This window comes from Palaemon carinicauda, chromosome 3 (genome assembly GCF_036898095.1).
Source record: "Palaemon carinicauda isolate YSFRI2023 chromosome 3, ASM3689809v2, whole genome shotgun sequence".
NCBI lineage: Eukaryota > Metazoa > Arthropoda > Malacostraca > Decapoda > Palaemonidae > Palaemon > Palaemon carinicauda.
Genome location: NC_090727.1, coordinates 66,094,895 through 66,110,185, shown reverse-complemented (window position 1 = coordinate 66,110,185; position 15,291 = coordinate 66,094,895). Strand labels below are relative to the sequence as shown.

General features: G+C 38.4%; 1 long non-coding RNA gene across 1 annotated transcript in view; it reads left to right on the top strand.

Moving 5' to 3' along the window:
• The window catches only part of LOC137637651 (uncharacterized), a 32,905-nt gene extending 17,846 nt beyond the window's left edge, over positions 1 to 15,059 (top strand). The window contains exons 2-3 of the long non-coding RNA XR_011043739.1: positions 12,811 to 12,917; positions 14,694 to 15,059. This is a non-coding gene — a long non-coding RNA (uncharacterized lncRNA). The remainder of the gene's footprint in view (positions 1 to 12,810; positions 12,918 to 14,693) is intronic.
• The last annotated feature ends 232 nt before the right edge of the window (positions 15,060 to 15,291 follow it).

The window sequence follows — 15,291 nt, the reverse complement described above, 5'->3', positions numbered from 1 at the left end:
GGAGATATGAATGGTAGACATCCTTTATGGGGTGATGTTTTGGCCAACACAAGGGGCAATATTATCTCATCAATTGTGGAGAATGAGGATGTGGGGCTCCTTAATACAGGAGAGCCCACGCACTTCCATGTTCAGACAGGTACTTTTTTCATGCATTGACCTTTCAATTGCAAGCTCTAACTGCCTTCTTGATTTTGAATGGAGGACATTAGATGATTGGCATACTAGTGATCATGCACCAATCATTATAAACACCAACAAGGGTCCACCTTTGCAAAGATCGCCACGTTGGAATCTAGACAAGGCAGACTGGGTTAAATTTTCTGAGCTAAGTGAAATCGAAGGGAGAGCAGAACAGTTTGAAAGTATTGATGATGCCATACACCTACTGAATGGAACTCTTCATACAGCAGGAATCAATTCGATTCCCAAAACCACAGGACTATTCAAAAGACGACCAGTCTCGTGGTGGTCCTCAGAATTAACAGCCTTGCACAGAGCCACCAGAAAATCCCTGACTAGATTGCGTAGACGCCGTACTGATGAAAATTTGATATCATACAAAAAGTGTAGAGCACAGTTCCGTCGTGCCATGAAAGAAGCTAGACGCCAATCTTGGGTGGCTTTTGTTTCCTCCATTAATAGTAGAACACCACCATCTTCTGTATGGAGGAAAATTAAAAAAAATTGCAGGCAAATTTACCCCGAACCCACCACAAATGTTGAAAGTGAATGGTCAGTTTGTGACTGAAGGAAATGAAGTTAGTAATGCCCTGGCTGACCATTTTTCAAATGTATCGTGCAAGAGTGTAGCAGCTCCTGGTCACCAGTACAGGAGTATTCAAGAAATTAAAATTTTAAATTTTTCAACAGGAAGGGTAGAATCGTATAATTCTCCTTTTACTGAAAGAGAACTTGATTCCGCACTCGCTACTTGCAACGATACAGCTCCTGGACCCGATGGAATTCCATATGCAATGGTTAAACATGTACATTTTAATACAAAGTTATTTATTTTAAGTATTATTAATAGAATATGGTGTACCAAACGTGTGTCACACAATTGTACATAATTCCTTTTGTATATAATATGCTTGTATCTTCGCTCTTCCCTCGCACTCAAACGAACCTGAATGATCATGTCTCCGGTTTTGCTCTGAACTTTGTCTGTCCCTCGAACATGCCATGTCCTGTTGCCTTGCCGTTTTGTATATAAAGAAGAGTGTTCTTTAATATATAACTCAGTTGATTGCATCCTGCCTTTGAGTTCGCAACCCTCTCTCGGCTCGTCACATTGGTGACCCCGGAGTGACTCGCTCCTCCCGCCTCCCCATCCCCCCTACACCTCTCACCGTTACTATGACGCCGTCAACGCATACCTTCTGCAGCAGTACTCGCCGTCGCCAGCCGCCCGTATAGCAACGACTTTTCAGCTCTCTCAACAACCGTTTGGGGGACCAAAGGGCTTCGCTCACCCTCGGAAAAATGACCAGTATCACTCGCCTGCAACCTGCCGCAGACGGCTCTCCTCGTGATGTGAACCCACTTCAAGACTTTCAAACCTCCATCAACACCTCCACTCGTGACGAAGAGGACATCTATTCAACTTCAATCGAAGCTGACGTGAATGCCGTAGGACACGCCTATGAACGCCGTAGGCCTATGAATGCCGTAGGACACGCCTATGAATGCCGTAGGACACACGCCTATGAATGCCGTAGGACACACGCCTATGAATGCCGTAGGACACACACGCCTATGAATGCCGTAGGACACACTCGCCTATGAATGCCGTAGGACACGCCTATGAATGCCGTAGGACACACACGCCTATGAATGCCGTAGGACACACTCGCCTACCCCGTGACGAGCCGGAGCGGCAACAGCCACCCATCATCCACCACTCGCTCGCACCTAAACCAACGACTTCAACAGCCACTCACTGCTGCTCATCGGCGCAGTTGTTACTATTACCTCTCCAGATTCAGGGCACTTATTTAACATGTTCAGTATGTCATTTTTAGAGGGGGAGCCATGTACCAACCGTGTGTCACACAATTGTACATAATTCCTTTTGTATACAATATGCTTGTATCTTCGCTCTTCCCTCGCACTCAAACGAACCTGAATGATCATGTCTCCGGTTTTGCTCTGAACTTTGTCTGTCCCTCGAACATGCCATGTCCTGTTGCCTTGCCGTTTTGTATATAAAGAAGAGTGTTCTTTAATATATAACTTAGTCGTTTCCAATCTGCCAAAGAGTTCACAACCCTCTCTCCCTGATTCCTTTTGTATATAATATGCTTGTATCTTCGCTTTTCCCTCGCACTCAAACGAACCTGAATGATCATGTCTCCGGTTTTGCTCTGAACTTTGTCTGTCCCTCGAACATGCCATGTCCTGTTGCCTTGCCGTTTTGTATATAAAGAAGAGTGTTCTTTAATATATAACTTAGTCGTTTCCAATCTGCCAAAGAGTTCACAACCCTCTCTCCCTGATTCCTTTTGTATATAATATGCTTGTATCTTCGCTCTTCCCTCGCACTCAAACGAACCTGAATGATCATGTCTCCGGTTTTGCTCTGAACTTTGTCTGTCCCTCGAACATGCCATGTCCTGTTGCCTTGCCGTTTTGTATATAAAGAAGAGTGTTCTTTAATATATAACTTAGTCGTTTCCAATCTGCCAAAGAGTTCACAACCCTCTCTCCCTGCTTCGTCACAATGGCATGATCATAGTTACTCAAGTGTTTGGGTAACTATTTTAGCCTTTTTAAAACCTGGTAAGGACAAGTTTTTAGCAGCAAGCTATCGACCTATTGCATTGACTTCGTGTTTATGTAAAATCATGGAGAAGATGGTCAATGTAAGTTTGATGTGGTACCTTGAAAAGAAGGGTATTTTATCACCGATTCAATATGGATTCAGAAAAATGCACTCAACACCTGATGTGTTAATAAGACTTGAGTCCTCTATTTGTGAAGCCTTTGCTTCCAAACAGCACCATGTGACAGTTTTTTTCGACCTTGAAAAGGCATATGATACCACATGGAGATATGGTATACTTAAAACAATTCATGAACTAGGATTAAAAGGAGAACTACCACTATTTATTCAGTCATTTCTTTCGCATAGAGTTTTTCAAGTGAGAGTGGGGGAAACTCTATCAGAGAGTAAGTGTCAGGAAGGAGTAGTTCCTCAGGGGAGTGTGCTGAGTGTAACCCTGTTTGCACTAGCAATTAATGGGATATCCTCAGTCATTCTCCGAGATGTTCTCTCAATATTATATGTGGATGATCTCTCAATATCATTTGCTGGGATTAGAATGGCAATTGTTGAGAGAAAAATCCAACTTTCTATTGATAAAATTATCCAGTGGGCTGACATGAATGGATTTAAGTTCTCGACAAGTAAAACTACCATTGTCCATTTTTGTTGTATCCGGGGAGTACATCCAGACCCGGATATATACATTAAAGGTCAACGGATACCATGTGCAAGTGAAGCTAAATTTTTAGGTGTGATATTTGATTGTAGGCTTACATGGGTTTCTCACTTAAAAGCGTTAAAAGCTAAATGTGTTGAAGCTCTGAATATATTAAAAGTATTGTCCCATACATCATGGGGGGCAGACTGCAATACTATTTTAAAATTATACAAGGCCTTGATTTTTTCCAAAATTAGTTATGGATGTGAAATATATTCTTCAGCCACCCCAAGCCGATTAAAAACATTAGACTCGATACATCATGCAGGTATTAGATTGTCTACAGGAGCTTTTAAAACCTCGCCTATCCCAAGTCTCCTTGTTGATGCTGGAGAGTTACCTCTAGACCTTTATCGAATGTCTTCTATTATTTGGTATTGGTTTAGATTGCAAAGACTCCCTAACTCTCTAGCCTTTCAGACTGCAAGCCTTGTAAGACACACATCATACTTTGAGTTGCACCCAAAATCTCCTCAACCTTATGGCTTTCGGGTGAAACGATTATTAAACAGTCTGGATATAATTAGAAGTAAGGTACTTCCATTCAAGGTATCATCAACGCCTCCATGGAAGTTACCAGAGATATCTTTTTGTAAATATTTTATTGGAGATAAGAAGAATATGTCAGACCTAGAAGCCAGGTCTTTTTTTAATGAACATGTTAAAGAACATAGAGGATCAACTTTTATCTATACTGATGGCTCCAAATCTGATGCTGGCGTTGGATTTGGAGTACATAGTAATGGTTTTAATTGTAGAGGTGCACTTCCTCTGGCCACTTCCATATTTACTGCCGAACTGTATGGCATATTAACCGCTATTGAGAAAATAGCGTTGGAGAAGGAGGGTAATTTTACAATTTTTAGTGATGCAAGGAGTGTCCTTCAAGCTATAGAAGTTTTTAATTCTAATAACCCTCTAGTTTTAAAGATTTTAGAATGGCTTTTTATTATTGGATGGAGAGGTATAACAGTTCAATTTTGTTGGGTTCCCGCACATGTAGGTGTGTTGTGGGAATGAGAAGGCAGATTCACTGGCTAAGAAGGCTGCATCCGAGTTGCTGCCAAGAAGGTATCCCATTCCCTGTAATGATTTCTTACCTGACATCAAAAAAATGGTTTGCAATAAATGGCAACAGCAATGGGATAGCCCGGATGGGAATAAAATGCGAGAGGTAACAAATGTCATATCTCCTTGGAGGTATAATATGATGCCCCGAAAATGGGAGACATCTCTTTGTCCTCTCCGTATTGGTCACACTCGGTTGACACACGAGTTTCTGCTGAAGGGCCAACACCAACGTATTGTGACGACTGTTTAGTACCTCTAACAGTGAGGCATTTGTTGACCGAATGCCCCAATTATAACAACTTAAGGAATAGATATTTGTTTGAGGCTCGAGGTGAGGGTGGCAGGTTCATCCTTGCCAAGATTCTTGGAAATTTTGTGTCCTATGCAAGTGGCATTTTTAGATTTATTCCAGAAGCAGGTCTTCTGAAAACTATATAACTTTTATGACATTCAACTTTTATGATTTTAATTGAATACTCTTTTATTTTTTATTTTATTTTATTTTTTATTTTTGTATACATAAATTAAATGTTACCGGCGTCAATGACCTTAGATGTCAGGATGCCTGAAAACTTTAAATCAATCAATCAAACCATGCTTCCTTGTGTTCCTAGTATTAAGGTTAATACTGTCACGTCCCCATATCCTGACGAGGTGGTATTGGGAGAGTCCTAGCCTAGAATTCCATCTGAAGAACTCCAGGTCAACTTTCTAGGACGAGTCACGCTTCTCACCTTCACACACAACTTATGTAGGCCGCAGCAGTTGCACAGCAATGCTAGCGAGGCGCAGGGACTCCTTATTTCTTGAGTACTTACACACTCAAATATTGAGTCCCCGGGCAAAGCCAAACCCAGTGTGGAGGATTTATTTTTGCTTTATTTTAATTTTTGTTTTTGCCAAATCCTGTGAGAGAGAGAGAGAGAGAGAGAGAGAGAGAGAGAGAGAGAGAGAGAGAGAGAGAGAGAGAGAGAGAGAGAGAGAGAGAGAATTTCATTTGCTTTAGTTTTGATAGATCGCGCGAGAGTGTGTGTGTTTGTGTGTGTGTGTGTGTTTGTGTGTGTGTTTGTGTGTGTGTGTGTGTTTGTGTGTGTGTGTGTGTTTGTGTGTGTGTGTGTGTTTGTGTGTCCGCGGTGCGCGCCGAAGAGCAAGTGGTAGTTAGAGAATGATTGTTTGTGGTGAGAAAGACTGTTGGTACAAATGAGGTTGTTTGTTTACATTTTTTTAGTTAGGTTACGACAGTGGTGAATGTTTCGGAGCGAATGCTTTTTTTATTTGACTGCAGCTTAAGGCAGTTGTGTGAGAGCTGGATTATATTTATTTTTTCTGACCAGCGTGGAAGTGTTGATTGATTTAAAAAGTAAGTACAGTTTTGTTTATCTTTGCTTGTCGTGTTTGTGAGTGATAGGAACAATTTATTATTTATCTTTGATTATAGTGCGATAGTTAAGTTAGTTAGGAGTGTTCGTAAGTGTTTTTCTTTTTTATTTTGGCAGGCCGTGATTCCTCCTTTGGAGTGACTAAAATTTTTGAAAGTGGATTATTGTTGATGACCTGGCCTGCGAGTGATTTTGTTTAGACTGCTCTTTTGAATTGTCCCACTGTTGATGACCTGGCCTGTTTATTGAGATTACGCATGATGATGATGAGGATGATGATGATGATGATGACGATGACGATGATATGATATGATATCCAGGACCCCAATTAGGGAGGTAGTTGCGGAAAATTGCCGCACAGTGTGTTGCTAGCCAAAAAGGTGTGGTTGTGTGCAGTAAAAGACAGTTCTGCAGTGTGTGGACGGCTGTCAGTGTGCCATTGATTAAGACTCTGTCCTTATAAATATATATAATCATACATATTTGGGTGTTGGTGTGAAGTTTAATTATAAGTTTGTTAGGTTTTTTGGTTGATTTATTTGAATGGTATACGGTTATTATATATTTAAGTGTTGATAATTTGATTGTGGATTATTTATGTTGAGGATTTTAGTGTTTAAGAAATATAGTATTAAGGGTATGTTTTGTTTTGTTTGTCCTTTTGTCCAAGAGTCCAGTTGATAACGTAAGGGGAAAGTTTGTGCAGAGGAGACTATTTGTCAGTTAGTGTGATCAAGGGTGTGGGGGTTGTTTTTGCAACATCCCGCCACATTATTTTGGCGCCCGAACAGGGACTGCCGAGGTGGGATTGAAGCTGGACTCTTGGACGAAGGACTAATAGGATAAGAAATTAGATTAAGGTTGATGAAAAATGGACGAACAGTTGAGGGTTTTGAAGGAGGAATTGCGGCTGAGTAAGGAGCGTGAGGAGAAGTTGTTGCAAGAGAATAAGCGGTTAAGGTTTGAGAATGAGGAGATGCATAGGAAACTGAGGGAAATTCAGGGAACTGTAGAGAGAGTGGAAGATGGCGTTTGAGATGAGGATGCGAGAGAATGAAGAACGGATGGAGAAATGAATGGAAGATATGATGGGGCAAGTAATGGGGATGATGAAAACTATAATGGGTGAAGGTGCAGTTGGAGGAGTGTCCTCACTTTCGGGTAATGGGTTGATAGTGGATGAGAACGCTAAGGTTAGTGATAATGGGAAAGGCAGTGATAGTGATAGTAATAGTAATAGTGATAGTGAGATTGAAGATAAGGGAATTAGGCATAGTAAGGATGAACAAAAATGTAATAGGAAGAATAAGAAAGGTAAAAGTGATGTAAAGAAAGAGAAGAAAAAGTGTCAGGATGATAGCAAGGATGATTGTGAATGGGTGAAAGTGGTAAGTAAGAAAAAGGGTAAGAAGGGAATGGTTAAGGATAGGAATTTAAGTGTGGAAGTGGATTCATTATATTCAAATGAGGAAGAAGGTAACAAGGGAGTAGACAGTGATGATAGCAGTGAGAATGAACGTGATGTGTGTAAGACTGTGTTTATGAGAGAGGTACCTCGGTGTGAAAGGTTCAATGATCATAGCAGTAGGGATGTATATGATTTTTTCAAGGAGTATGAGAGGTATTGTCAGGATAAGTATGGTGATAGTAAAAGAGTTTGGGCTAGGGAGTTAGGAGAATATTTGACTGGGTATTTGTTGACGATGTATGGAGTGATAATGAGTGTAGGGGACGTTGATTATGAAAGTGTGAAAAAGAGAATAATTGAGCAGGTAAAACGTATGAAAGGGAGTGTTAAGTATAAGCGTAAGAATGATTTTGATGAAGCACGGATGAATGCAGGAGAAGCGATATCGATGTATGTATGTAGGTTGGAAACTTTAGCTAGGAAGAAGTATGGGGATGAAGGTATAAATGAGAATAAGGAGTTAATGAAGAAGTTTTTGGCTACTGTACCTGAGAATGTTGCTGAGTTTATTCATTTGAAACGCAAGGAGAAAATGAGGTGGACGCAAGAGAGATTGACATGGGATGATATACTAGAGATAGTTGAGGATTATGAGTTAGATAGGTGCATGAAAGAAAGTAAATCTGTGAGTGTAAGAACTGGAATGGATGAAAGTGTAATAGAATTTGGTAGTTATAAGGATGCAATTTTGAGAGGACCAATGAGGGTAGCTGATAATGTAGTAGATAGGAGTGTTAGGGCGAGTAATGTGGGAATACCTGTAAGGACAAATGAAGGATTTAGGCAGGGTAATTGGCGAGATAGGAGTGTGAGTGCAAATCGAGGTATGTCAGATAGCCGTGTCCGTGATGAAAAGTGTTATAGATGTGGGAAAGTAGGACATAAGAAGAATGAATGTAGATGGGCTCTAGGTGCTTGTTTTGGATGTGGTGAGGTAGGGCATAGAATTAGCGAGTGCAAGAAAGAGAAAGGGGTAAAATGTTATCGGTATGGTATGACAGGGCACATAGCGAGTGGATGTCGGAGTAATCGTACAAATGTGATTTGTGGTAATTGTGGTAAGGATGGTCATTATGCTAGAATGTGCAAGGAGCCGCGGGGTAAGTGTACTGAATGTGGTGTAGATGAGCATGTAGCTAGGGTATGTAGGAAGAAGGGAGTAAATCAGCCAGGATGTTCGGGAAACTAGAGTGTAAAAGGGTTCAGCTGGGTGAGTCCTCCTGTGTGTGTGGAAGGAATAGGATTAATGTTTGTGAGAATGGGATGAATAATTGGTTGGAAATGAGCAAGTATGAATCTAGTATGCATGAGAAGTTAGGGCTGGAAAATAAGCAATTAGTGTTGGTTGAATATAGGAAAAAGAGGCGTTTGAAAGTTTTAAGTGAGGAGAAAGTGCAAGGGAAATTTATAGGTATAGGTAAGAATACGAATAAGTATGACAAGGGTGTAAATGTACAAGTGAGTGTGGAGGATAAATGTATTAATACAGATGAAACGTGGCTGAGTATGAATGATACTTATAGTGTGTGTGGCTTTTCGTTAGATGATGTAAAAGAAAAAATGAATAACGCAAGAATGAGAGACAGGAGAATGATAAGTAGCATGAATGAATCTTTTGCTAAAGTTGAGAATGTTTTTGATGAAATGGATGAACTGTTTACAGAAATGAGTGTAATTATAGGGCCAAACGAGAACGAGGTAGATGGGATTGTACATGATATATTAGATGATAGGGATTTAGATAAGAATAGTGTTAATGTAGCGAATGATTGTGATAAGGAAGAAGTGAATGAGAGAGTGTATGGAGGCCCAGTTACTCGGAGTAGAGGTCCCGTTCCCGACTGCGACTGGGTATTGAAAAAAATATTGTAAGTTTTGTGTGAGACGGATTTGGCAAAGTAAGGGGGGAGGAATGTGGAGGATTTATTTTTGCTTTATTTTAATTTTTGTTTTTGCCAAATCCTGTGAGAGAGAGAGAGAGAGAGAGAGAGAGAGAGAGAGAGAGAGAATTTCATTTGCTTTAGTTTTGCTAGATCGCGCGAGTGTGTGTGTGTGTGTGTGTGTGTTTGTGTGTCCGCGGTGCACGCCGAAGAGCAAGTGGTAGTTAGATAATGATTGTTTGTGGTGAGAAAGACTGTTGGTACAAATGAGGTTGTTTGTTTACATTTTTTTAGTTAGGTTACGACAGTGGTGAATGTTTCGGAGCGAATGCTTTTTTTATTTGACTGCAGCTTAAGGCAGTTGTGTGAGAGCTGGATTATATTTATTTTTTCTGACCAGCGTGGAAGTGTTGATTGATTTAAAAAGTAAGTACAGTTTTGTTTATCTTTGCTTGTCGTGTTTGTGAGTGATAGGAACAATTTATTATTTATCTTTGATTATAGTGCGATAGTTAAGTTAGTTAGGAGTGTTCGTAAGTGTTTTTCTTTTTTATTTTGGCAGGCCGTGATTCCTCCTTTGGAGTGACTAAAATTTTTGAAAGTGGATTATTGTTGATGACCTGGCCTGCGAGTGATTTTGTTTAGACTGCTCTTTTGAATTGTCCCACTGTTGATGACCTGGCCTGTTTATTGAGATTACGCATGATGAGGATGAGGATGATGATGATGATGATGACGATGACGATGATATGATATCCAGGACCCCAATTAGGGAGGTAGTTGCGGAAAATTGCCGCACAGTGTGTTGCTAGCCAAAAAGGTGTGGTTGTGTGCAGTAAAAGACAGTTCTGCAGTGTGTGGACGGCTGTCAGTGTGCCATTGATTAAGACTCTGTCCTTATAAATATATATAATCATACATATTTGGGTGTTGGTGTGAAGTTTAATTATAAGTTTGTTAGGTTTTTTGGTTGATTTATTTGAATGGTATACGGTTATTATATATTTAAGTGTTGATAATTTGATTGTGGATTATTTATGTTGAGGATTTTAGTGTTTAAGAAATATAGTATTAAGGGTATGTTTTGTTTTGTTTGTCCTTTTGTCCAAGAGTCCAGTTGATAACGTAAGGGGAAAGTTTGTGCAGAGGAGACTATTTGTCAGTTAGTGTGGTCAAGGGTGTGGGGGTTGTTTTTGCAACATCCCGCCACACCAGTATGGCAGGGACTTACCACCCTTCCTAAGTGGTGAGTCACCCATATTAAGTAGCGTGGTTTGTATTTCAGTAACGGAACAAATGACAAATTCGTAGATAATTTGTATTTTTCCTAACTATACAAACCTTAGCTATTCAATCAAACTTGCCCGCCAGCCCTGTCCCCCGTGAAGTCCTACCTCTAAGCAAAGTGAAGTATTCACAGGTGTGTGTGAGGGGGTGGGGTAGCAAGCTACCCCTTCCTACTGCCCCCCCCCCCTCCCGCTAACTAGCAGTGGGGTAGTAAACCCTCGTTAAGATTCTAATGGCTCGTCATTTCGGCTATGTCGAAGTAATAACCCATATTAAATAGCTAAGGTTTGTATAGTTAGGAAAAATACCAATTATCTACAAATTTGTCATAATTTTGTCATATGCATTTGGTTGAGTAGTGTATTGAATTTTTTTTTTCCTGTGGTTTACTCGAGAAAAATATAAATTAGAACGTAGGTGGGGCTGGAGACAAAATTTAACTATAATCTTTACATCAGAATTCATCACTCATTATGTAGAATTGAAAATATAAATGTACAATGTATATAAAAACACAGAAAAAGGTGTGTCCTAGCCTAGGCAACAGGTCCTTGCCTAGCTAACCTGAACTCCTCTTCCACCTAGTGAGACCTAAAAAATGCAAATTAAATCAGGTTTGGTGGGTGTTTACAGCTGACATGACCTTCCATAATCTAGCCTACAATGTTATACACTGGAATTAAAATCATGGTCCAGGCATATAATCCAAAGGAACCCTTTTAAGGTATTACTACACAGTGCTGCATATTATATAAAGCAAAAATGGGGCTGCCTTATATGTTTAAACAAGATTCGGATCCTTTCCCTACCTTACCACTTAACCAAAATTACAAGAATATGTACAAACCTTAACCTAACTTAGTAGTCTGGATCCATGCTTAGCCAGACTAAGAAAAATATTCACCACTCCCTTTCCTAATGTGACTTACAATGCTATAGATATAATCAGATTATGACCATGTAACCCAACCGTACATACAATACTTTAGATAAAATCAAATATGGAGGTATATCCTACTTTAGCTTACCACGAGACACAAATTCCTGTTTAAAATTCAACTCAAATAATCAAAGCTTTACTGTACATAGCACAATTAACAAAGATTCACAGCATAACTCTTGGTAACTGGATCATAACTTATCAAAACTGGATATAGTTGTAAGATGTGGTAGAGTGTTTACTGTTTTTGGCAGATTTTGTTTTAAATTTAAAGGGGCAAGAAGATAACTTGAAAAGTCACACAAATGCTAAAAGAACTGTTGTCTCAATCTTTTCGCTGTTTTATAAATCACGTGTGAATAATTGCGCTTATGCTACTGTTATATGGGTTAAGGACCGTTTGTTAATATTTCTCTTAACATATTCATTAACTGACCTTTTGAACTAAATGAAGCTTCCGAGAGTTTTATACTATAGGTCTCAGAAATATTTATGTAACAGCAATTTCTTAGACCGTATGGAGTTACTTAATGACTGATGTGTTAGTAGAAAGTGCCTGTGTGGAAAAAGTATGTAATTGTAAGGTCCTCTTCATTTACTCACTGGCTACCATGTATGTAACAAGTATTTTAGGAGAATACAATCTAGTTATAATGGCATTCAATTAAAGCAAGTGTGGTGGAATCAAGCTCTATATAATGTTTACTAGGTGACATAGAATCATTGATTAAGAAAAGGGGAAGTCACAGGGGTTGAAGATTCCCATGAGGACAACCACCAAGTACCCTAGGCTAGGTTAGGTGGGTGTTGTTTAGGCATGATGCATCCTAGTCTTTCACTTTGTTTTCCTCACCCAAAACCTAGGTTTCCCAAGACACAATTGATCTGCGTATTTTTAGTGTGATTTATACTTGTTTATTTGTAAGTAGTATAATTCATTAAATTTTGTTTTATGTTATCCCCTCCTGTAAAATAACGCTTCCCCCTGGGAATCCATGATAATTGCACCATTCAAGGGGATGAGTAACGTAGCAATTAATGGTTTGAGCCAATAATAATTTACTAATTATAGAAAGTAGGTGATGAGAATTGTTCATTGAAAAATATCTGGCAATAGGTAGTCATATATTCTTTAAAAAATTAAACTCATGATCGTCTATCTATTATTACCAATCAATGGATTTTTGAAAGGTCCTTCTAGATAATTGTGAAAGCAAGAAATTCATGTTCAATTCCGCAATATAACTATACAAAATGTTGGAAGACTTTGAAATATTCACACATTTTTTTTTTATATCAGGTGTACCAGGCTATGGGAGACAAAGTTGAAGGCTTATAATTTTGCTGCACTTCAATGAAAGCATAGTATATGAAAACCACCTAGCTGTAGTAACTGGAATTCTATAGGTAAGGTTGATAAAGAGCATTGTTTGTTAGATTTGAATAGTATTAAAAACTGTTGACTTATTCGTAGAGTGAGGTCAAATTGATATTGGATTTAACATTTTTGTGTATTATGATGATTAGAGACTGTCAAAGTTAGTGGATTGAGCAAGATTTAATTCAAATAATTCTATTATTAGCTATTCAATGCAGATTTTACTTGTAATAAGATTACACTAGGATTGTCTTGTATCTGTACTGCATTAACAATTGATAGGTTGACTAATTCTAGATTTTGCCAATTGAAGGGAGTTACAAGATATTAGTGCTCTTATTACAAGACTAAAGTAGTATTAGATTATTAATGATTTAAGATGGGATTTGATTGCCAATAGATTAGTATTGTGTTGGATTTCCAATTTTTGTTCATAAACAAATTCAATTCCTCGTCTTTTAATAGGATTATGATTTCCGCTTGGCTGGAACTCGAATGTTGAATATCAGAAAGAGGTGTCCTTAATTACTAGCCAGCACACACAAGCCACTTTTGACTTCACCTACTGGGTTGTACACACGTACGCTCTCTCTCTCTCTCTCTCTCTCTCTCTCTCTCTCTCTCTCTCTCTCTCTCTCTCTCTCTCTCTCTCTCCAGGAAACCAATGGTGGATAAAGGCGGGATTAGATCAGTAAGGGATGAAGTTGGATAGGGTATTTTTTTATTTATTTTAGGTAACATTGGTTGAGCATTAGCAAAAAAACATTGTTGTTTTGTTAGTATTAAACATTAGCAAAAAGCATTTTGTTAGTAATGTTAAAGAAATTTCTTCTGTAAAACCAGGTTGCTAGTTTAATAGTGTTGGGTAGGTTAGTCCGTCAATAAAGTATACCCCGTAAACCAAAAACCGAAACGTTGAATAATCTCGTCAATGAACTAATTGAGAGAGAGAGAGAGAGAGAGAGAGAGAGAGAGAGAGAGAGAGAGAGAGAGAGAGAGAGAGAGAATGTTCCATAGACCAAGGCAAGATAAGTAGAATTGGTCAATTCATATAATTGAAGGTTTACCAAAAAAAAGATCCACTCGTATAAATCATTATAGGATAGCTGGAGTTAGGTTATGGAGGATCCACACATCATATGATGGAAATTTAACCAGTCATTTCAGTTACAAAAGTGATACATTTACTTGATAAATTTATGACTACCAGGTGCTTTTTTCAAGAGTGAAAACCCCCCATTAATTATTCATTTCCACAGCACCACTCTTGTATACTAAGCAATATTCTACACCTGAAAATTAGCGTGTTGGTAAATCCTGTTTTTGCTCAATTCATCCATAATATTTTTTTTTATATAAATATTTTATTGATCTGTGTGTTTTGACTAGGTATCCACTGTGGTGTAAGGTAGAATGCTTCATCTAGGAAATAGGATTTATAATCTCGAAGAAAATTACAGGGAGTAATTATGAGCATTTTGGGGGCTCCTGTTAGTCAGCGGATTTCCAGAGGCGAATCATTAGATTATTGAAGTGAAGTATGTCCTTGTTAGGATTTATAACGCAATACTTTTCCACCCTAACAAGATATTCTTTCGGTTGTAATATCTATTATAAATGGCACGGGCATGTCTAGTCAGTACTGATTCCCACTTCTGTATTCAATAAATTAGAATATTTTATATTTATAGTTTAACATGCAGAACATTTTACTAAAAATAGTCTTGATTTTAAAGTGGACAGTAAGGTGTTTTTATACTCCTTACATATATGTACAATTAACATCTTTTACTGATTTTTTTCAGACTAGAATCATCAGAAAGGGAAATCATTGATAGCCTCCTGCAAAACACACAAAATCATACTACGAGTTTGCACTTATGATGAAGATCAGCAGCGATCAATCCCGAATTTACTACAGAAAAAGAATTCCAGAAATTCTCAGAGGAAGGGAAAATAATCGACGAATTATATCATTTTCTGATTTCCAAGGGATGACTAATAGTGTCACTGAAGTGGCTAACCTATCAACAAATTTTTATGGAGTATTAAAAGACCCTTATGAAAATATCATCTCAGAGCTATAAATATTTTTAAATGATCAATCGACCAGATTTTGCCGGTTTTATGTTACGATGGTCACTCAGTTTATTTATTCCTTAAGTTCAATAGCAATCACTAAATGCGTTACAATAGTCATTCCATTTATATACCATAGGTTCAATAACAATCACTGTTACGAGGTTCACTTTCCTTAAATCCTATATATTCAATAGCAATCACTAACTAAAGAGGAAATAAAGGTTAGAATAACAGTAAATTATATAAACTTTTGCAACAACAATCATACCAGATTAGTCCAAGTTTATCAGTGTCTTTATTTAGTTATTGGGGCTATTAACT